The sequence below is a fragment of the Schistocerca piceifrons genome, chromosome 9 (genome assembly GCF_021461385.2).
Source record: "Schistocerca piceifrons isolate TAMUIC-IGC-003096 chromosome 9, iqSchPice1.1, whole genome shotgun sequence".
NCBI lineage: Eukaryota > Metazoa > Arthropoda > Insecta > Orthoptera > Acrididae > Schistocerca > Schistocerca piceifrons.
Genome location: NC_060146.1, coordinates 179,477,511 through 179,485,244, shown reverse-complemented (window position 1 = coordinate 179,485,244; position 7,734 = coordinate 179,477,511). Strand labels below are relative to the sequence as shown.

The 7,734-nt window shown below is 44.5% G+C and overlaps 1 pseudogene; it reads right to left on the bottom strand.

Moving 5' to 3' along the window:
* Positions 1 to 6,997: 6,997 nt before the first annotated feature.
* Positions 6,998 to 7,115, bottom strand: LOC124717463 (annotated as a pseudogene).
* Between the last annotated feature and the right edge of the window lie 619 nt (positions 7,116 to 7,734).

Genomic DNA, 7,734 nt, shown 5'->3' with positions numbered 1-7,734 from the left:
AGGAAAACACGTCTGATATATTCTATACGACACTGGTGACGCCATGTGCGTCACATGACAGGAATATGTTGTCGACCCACCTAACTAGTACACTTGGCGAATGGGTAAAACGATTCTTCTACCTTGCCCGATTTAGGTTTTCTTGTGGATGTGATAATCACTCCCAAAAAGTGATGGAAACATAAGAGTTTGTCACATAAACTGCAAACAAAAAATTAAACTTTTCATTCGAGGGAAGACTTGAACCAAGGACCTCTCGCTCCGCAGCTGCTCACTCTAACCACGGGACCACGGCGCTCCTGAGCTCAGACGATCCTATATGCTGCATATCGTGCCATGGACTACTCAGTTTGTACATTTTGCTTATTTTTTTCATAGTTCCACACAACTTCTTCCTGTTTTCTCGATTAATCTGTGTTCAGTTTTTCAAGGCCTATCCACTGTGCCAACTTATAACTAAATCTGATGGGGGTGCGATGGGGAGGTTCCCTTGTGAGCACTATGGTCTGTCGCCTAGAACTTAGAACGAATTAAACGTATCTAAACTAAGGATATCTCACACATCCATGCCGGACACAGGATTCGAACCTGCGACCGTAGCAGCAACGCGGTTCCGGACTGAAGGGCCCAGAGCCGCTTGGCCACAGCGGCCGGCTCTGAAGCAGTCGTCTGTTGACATGCTCAATTGGAGATTGGTGATCGAGCATGCCAAGGCAATATGTCGATACTTTCTAGAGCACATTAGATACAAAAGCGGTCTGTGGGCAAGCGTTATTCTGTTGGAACACACCACCTTGGAATGCTGTTCAAGAATAGCAAAACACAACAAATCGGATTACCAGATCGAAGTACAAATCTGCAGTCAGGGCCAATGGTGGTGGTGGTTGTTGGGATGTTTAAGGGGGACTAAACAGCTAAGGTCATCAGTCCCCCAGGGCCAATGGTATAACCCTTCTGGTGTCATATAAAATCCCATCTGAGGCCATAATTCCTGGTCTAGGTCCAGTGTCTCTCACACGCTGACAGGTTGGCTGCAGGCCTTAGACTGGCTCATCATAAAGAAAACAAGGTCATCACTTGTCAGTGGCAAGAACCAGCTTTCAGCAGAAAACACAGCAGACCTCCACCCTGCTGTCCAATGATTTCTCGCACAGCACCATTGAAGTCGCAAATGGTGGCGGTTTAGGGTCAGTGGAATGCATGTTACAGGGCATCTGGCTCGGAGCTGTTCTTGAAGAAACCGACTTGAGGCAGTTCGTTGTGTCATAATATACAGGGTGTTACAAACAGGTACGGCCAAACTTTCAGGAAACATTCCTCACACACAAATAAAGATGTTATGTGGACATGCGTTCGGAAACGCTTAATTTCCATGTTAGAGCTCATTTTAGTTTCGTCAGTATGTACTGTACTTCCTCGATACACCGCCAGTTGGCCCAATTGAAGGAAGGTAATGTTCACTTCGGTGCCTGTGTTGACATGCGACCCATTGCTCTACAGTACTAGCATCAAGCACATCAGTACGTAGCATCAACAGGTTAGTGTTCATCACGAACGTGGTTTTGCAGTCAGTGCAATGTTTACAAATGCGGAGTTGGCAGATGCCCATTTGATGTATGGATTAGCACGGGGCAATAGCCGTGGCGCGGTACGTTTGTATCGAGACAGATTTCCAGAACGAAGGTGTCCCGACTGGAAGAAGGAATTGATCGGCGTCTTAGGGAGCACGGAACATTACAGCCTATGACTGGCGCCTGGGGAAGACCTAGAACGACGAGGACACCTGCAATGGACGAGGCAATTCTTCGTGCAGTTGACGATAACCCTAATGTCAGCGTCAGAGAAGTTGCTGCTGTACAAGGTAACGTTGACCACGTCACTGTATGGAGAGTGCTAAGGGAGAACCAGTTGTTTCCGTACCATGTACAGCGTGTGCAGGCACTATCAGCAGCTGATTGGCCTCCATGGGTACACTTCTGCGAATGGTTCATCCAACAATGTGTCAATCCTCATTTCAGTGCAAATGTTCTCTTTACGGATGAGGCTTTATTTCAACGTGATCAAATTGTAAATTTACACAATCAACATGTGTGGGCTGACGAGAATCCGCACGCAATTGTGCAATCACGTCATCAACACAGATTTTCTGTGAACGTTTGGGCAGGCATTGTTGGTGATGTCTTGATTGGGCCCCATGTTCTTCCATCTACGCTCAATGGAGCACGTTATCATGATTTCATACCCGATACTCTACCTGTGCTGCTAGAACATGTGCCTTTACAAGTACGACACAACATGTGGTTCATGCACGATGGAGCCCCTGCACATCTCAGTCGAAGTGTTCGTACGCTTCTCAACAACAGATTCGGTGACCGATGGATTGGTAGAGGCGGACCAATTCCACGGCCTCCACGCTCTCCTGACCTCAACACTCTTGACTTTCATTTATGGGGGCAATTGAAAGCTCTTGTCTACGCAACCCCGGTACCTAATGTAGAGACTCTTCGTGCTCGTATTGTGGACGGCTGTGATGCAATACGCCATCCTCCAGGGCTCCATCAGCGCATCAGGGATTCCATGCGACGGAGGGTGGATGCATGTATCCTCGCTATCGGAGGACATTTTGAACATTTCCTGTAACAAAGTGTTTGAAGTCACGCTGGTACGTTCTGTTGCTGTGTGTTTCCATTCCATGATTAATGCGATTTGAAGAGAAGTAATAAAATGAGCTCAAACATGGAAAGCAAGCGTTTCCGGACGCATGTCAACATAACGTATTTTCTTTCTTTGTGTGTGAGGAATGTTTTCTGAAACTTTGGCCGTACCTTTTTCTAACACCCTGCGTATAATGGGCCAGAGTACCACGTCTAACACAATGGTCGTCCCTCTCCATAGTGCCACGTGACTGGGGGCCTTCTTGTGACCGTATATTCTTGAGACCATCATTGCCAGCATTCATGTATAGTGGCTAAGTTCCTGCCAAGGCTTTCTGCGATATCAAAGAAGTAACATTCGGCTTCTCGTAGCCCTCTTACACACCCTCGTCCAGACTCAGTGAGGTGCTGATAATGTCGTCTTTGTCGCCGTAACGGCATTCTTGAGCAAGATCAATTCCTCGCGTCCAGTCTCAAAGGTAACTAACGCTCACGACCGTTACAGCACGTATTTGAAGCAAATAGACGTCTTACGTGTAAACACGCCCACCAATTTTCGTTTATGTCGCACAACTCCTTGGTTTTGCAATTTTTTTCTGTCAGTGTATTCCGCAACTGTCGCTTCCGTATTTGTTGTGTACATAGTTCCGCGTAGTCAGCGCGTACACAACTTTCCCACTAGAGCACGCCCTGCTAAGCACAACAGCGCAGGCGCAGCGCTCGTCCGTCTCCGCACTACGAGATGGCGCTGCCATAGAGACAGACCAAATTCTGCTTCCGCCGATCCGCGTATTAATATGTAACGCAGCCGATGAGATTGCTGCTAACGGAGAACCTTTTCTCCTCGCGGATCACACTCGCGCAGTGATACCTGAACGCGCAAGATATTATAACGAGTGTACAGACCTCCCATTAGTCAGTCTGCATTTGTCTGTACCAGTCTGCATTTGGCTGTGCCAGTCTATAGGCAAGTTTCAGTCTGCGCCTAATAAGATTACCATATTCCTGTACATAGCCATGAAGATAAATGAATAGACTCTTTGTCAAGTATGAGAGATATGTGAGAATAAGATTAACATACCAAGACCAAAGGAACTTCAGATTGTCAATTATAAACAGCATCCAGAGTCAAGTTACGTAATGTCTATGCTTTTTATTATTTTAATAAATGTGTGTGAAAATTAATCACGTTCTGTTTAAAGTTGGTCACCGTCAATCTGCTACTCTAAGCGTGCAAGTGGCATTTCTAACGGCAGAAGATACACACGCCACAATAAGACCACAAGAGATATTGCTGACATTCACCTACTTCGTTAGAGCGACAAGTCAAATAATCTGATGGTGTGTGTACCGAAGGACTTATAGTACGCACACCACATTATTTTTCTGTCTTTATCGTGTTGGCTTCCTCTGTTCTTTCCACATGTATGACATGAAGGAATCCACAGCATCAGCAATAGTAAAATAAGTATTGTCGGGAACAAGCCCTATAAAAGAGTTTCTTTTCTCCCGCGCTATGATCAGTTGAGGTACACCCACGATATAATATACAAGATTGAAAATCAGTGGGTGTTCATCAACTTATCGTAGCACAATAGAAAAGAAACTCTTGCGCATGATTATAGCTCTATGACACATTTTGATAGTTTGTAGAATCGCGTGGAGTAATGTTGTAATTGCCAATCGGCATCGCTTGCTGTAATAGTCGACCTATTTACCGTCCGAGGGCAGCACTAGACAGGAAGAAGGGAGACGCAGATTGCGCGCCTATGCGCGGACTGTACTGTATATTATCCCCAAATGCCGGTCTGTAGCAAGATGACACTTACCACAAGTGGTTTGAAACGTGCAAATAATGCGCGGAAAAGGAAAATTAACTTCGGTATTTGGCAGGATATTAAGAGGTAAAGACTCCGTGGTCTCGCTTCCCGCGCCTGGGTTCCCGGGTTCGATTCCCGGCGGGGTCAGGGATTTTCTCTGCCTCGTGATGACTGGGTGTTGTGTGATGTCCTTAGGTTAGTTAGGTTTAAGAAGTTCTAAGTTCTAGGGAACTGATGACCATAGCTGTTAAGTTCCATAGTGCTCAGAGCCATTTTTGAACTCTGTGGTGCTGGATTGGAAAAGGAAAGGTAGTTCTTGCGAAACAGCCTCCAATGCAGGTGAGTGGAATAACGCTGTATCGGTTTTGTACAAAGGTGTACGTCTATTGAGTAGCATATGTGTCTCGAACAGCGGCGTATGTGACCTGGAGAGTACATGGCTCTAACGACGTATGTTATGTGCATCTTCTGGAAACATTACAGTAAAAATACGTAACATGAATAAAATGAACTACAGTTCTGTCGTTGATCATCGACGAAAAAATATAATACGCACTCTGAGCGCTGCTATATTATTAAAAGAGAACCTGAAATATGACAATTCAGTTGAATATTAGGTAGTAATACTGACTGCACGATTCAGGATCATGTACGCAATGCAGAAGTGTGTTTAAAAAAGGATGAAAGGACGTAAACCTGGAAATTGAGTTAAAGCTGTACGAGGAATATCATGCCTTGACGCGCAATGGGCAATCTGTTTACTTGATAAACTCCATGGAAATTGGCGTGCTAGCCAGGACAAAGGAAATTAGGACAGAGGATACTTTACGGAAACGAACTACTTTCAAATTCGGAGTCCAGTAAAAAGAAGTGCATCGAAAAACACTGCTTGACAAATTCTGCATCGCCCAGCAACGAATACAGACTCTTCAACGTAAATTCGAAAGTGGGATGACCACTTCTAGAGGCGGCCGAGGAAAACATTTCAGTAGGCCACATGGCATATCAAGTGACAACAGGGCTCTGACTCTGGAACCCATTTCGAGTTTACCGAAGCAGATGAGCCATTACAGCAGGAATAAATCTTCCAAAGAACGTCTGTAACCCGACCTCAACCTCTGCAGAGTGTATCGATTGTTTATGATCGCAGCTTCAGACGAAATAGAAATGTACGACACAGAAAATGCAGAAGCAGAGCAAGCACACAAAGTGCTAAAAAGGGTACAGAAATGGCTAAAACGGACAACAAATTACATGTTATATGTGTTGACCTGCAACGGGTTTCACTTTGTCCTACGTTGATGCATTCCACGGTATTGTACCAGAGACAGTTGTCGTCGTATAATTTCACGGTTCTTGACGCTGGTACTGAAAACAACACAGTAAATTTCTGGGATGAATCCATCGCAAAGAAAGGTTCAGCCAGAAAAGTTTGCTGTCTTCTGAAATCTGTGACGCTCCAAGAAGTTATGGAATGCAAACTGACTGTATTGTCTGATACTGTCAGGCAGAACAAAACTGGAGAGTTTTAGCGCTTTATTTCTGTCTCGTCAGGTGAAAGTACTTTACAGAAATCTCATCAAAAGCTTTTATATTCGAGGCATAGTTTCCTACCTTGTGACAGGAGCTTCGTAATGATCGAGAAAAGAAAAGAAAATGTAAAAAGTTATGGTTCCTTTGCAGTGGAAAAATGTCATTGCTCAGGCCTTTGTGGAGCCTTCGAAACTGACCATTCAGGAGATGGAAGGCTTCATGGACATAGGATACGTTGAGTTGGTTTTCACAACGCCACCTGCTATGAAAATTACTGGTGTTCTCTGGTTGAAGCTATATAGGGACGATCCTCGAGGCCTAACCGTGTGTCGTAATTACAGCGTGCTTCATCCATGGGAACGACATTATATTGTGAAATATCGTTGTGAACATGAAAAAAAAAAAATTCTGTTGCCTTCTGGTTTTCGGTTGCTCTACAATGGGACACTCAAACTTCATAAAGAGAAGAAAAGCGATCTATTGAACATGAATAAATATATGGAGGCAAAATACAATCTTTTTACGAAAACCTGCAGTGTGACAACTGAGTTTAATGTACCGGATTTGTGTCTCAACTTTACAGGAAACTCATGTTCTATTACCTGTTTAAGACCAAAGTAATCACTTTGCAATCAATATTAATTTGTATCTCGTTATAATTTTCTTACTTACAACTTTTGGATTCTAGGCAAACTTATCACTATAGCGGAGTACAAAGTGATCTGGAATAATGCTGTTTACAACATTTTTCAACTTTAATACTTACCTATTTTTTTAAAAGACTATGTGCACTCCGGCTTCAGGCCAGAAGTGGCCCATCGGGACCATCCGACCGCCGTGTCATCTTCAGCTGAGGATGCGAATAGGAGGGGCATGTGGTCAGCACACTGCTCTCCCGGTCGTTATAATGGTTTTCTTTGACCGGAGCCGCTACTATTCGGTTGAGCAGCTCCTCAATTGGCATCACGAGGCTGAGTGCGCCTCGAAAAATGGCAACAGCGCATGGCGGCCCGGCTGGTCACCCATCCAAGTGCCGGCCACGCCCGACAGCGCTTAACTTCGGTGATCTGACGGGAACAGGTGTATCCACTGCGGCAAGGCCGTTGCTTAAAAAGACTATGCTTAGCGCAATTTTGAAACAGTAAAGCCAAGTATTTCCAACAGTCTCTATGCACAAATTATACATATCCCCTCTCACATTATTAATTTTGCAATAATTCTCCGGAATTAACACTTTCTGTCGATTTCCTAAAAACTGCATTATTCGTTAACACGCTTCTATTAGTAGAAGCTTTCCGAATACATTTTCGATACTTCAATAAAATCTAGTGCGAAAAAGCGAAATATAGCTTGTTTCATTCTGTTCATTTCGTAATCTATTTTGTCTGGAACTGGAAGAATAGGAGAAGTAGAGAAATGGAGTTTTAAAATGTAAGCATGAAAACGTGGGAGAGTAAAATGCAAAGAGGTAGGAAGTGAAGGTATAATGTGCAACTGAAAAGGTGTAATGCGTGGAAAAGAAGGCGAGGTAAATAAATGTCGTGTGACTAGGGCCTCCCTTCGGGTAGACCGTTCGCCGGGTGCAAGTCTTTCGATTTGACGCCACTTCGGCGACTTGCGCGTCGATGGGGATTATGTGATGATGATTAGGACAACACAACACCAAGTCTCTGAGCTGAGAAAATCTCCGACCCAGCCGGAAATCGAACCCGGGCCCTTAGGATTGA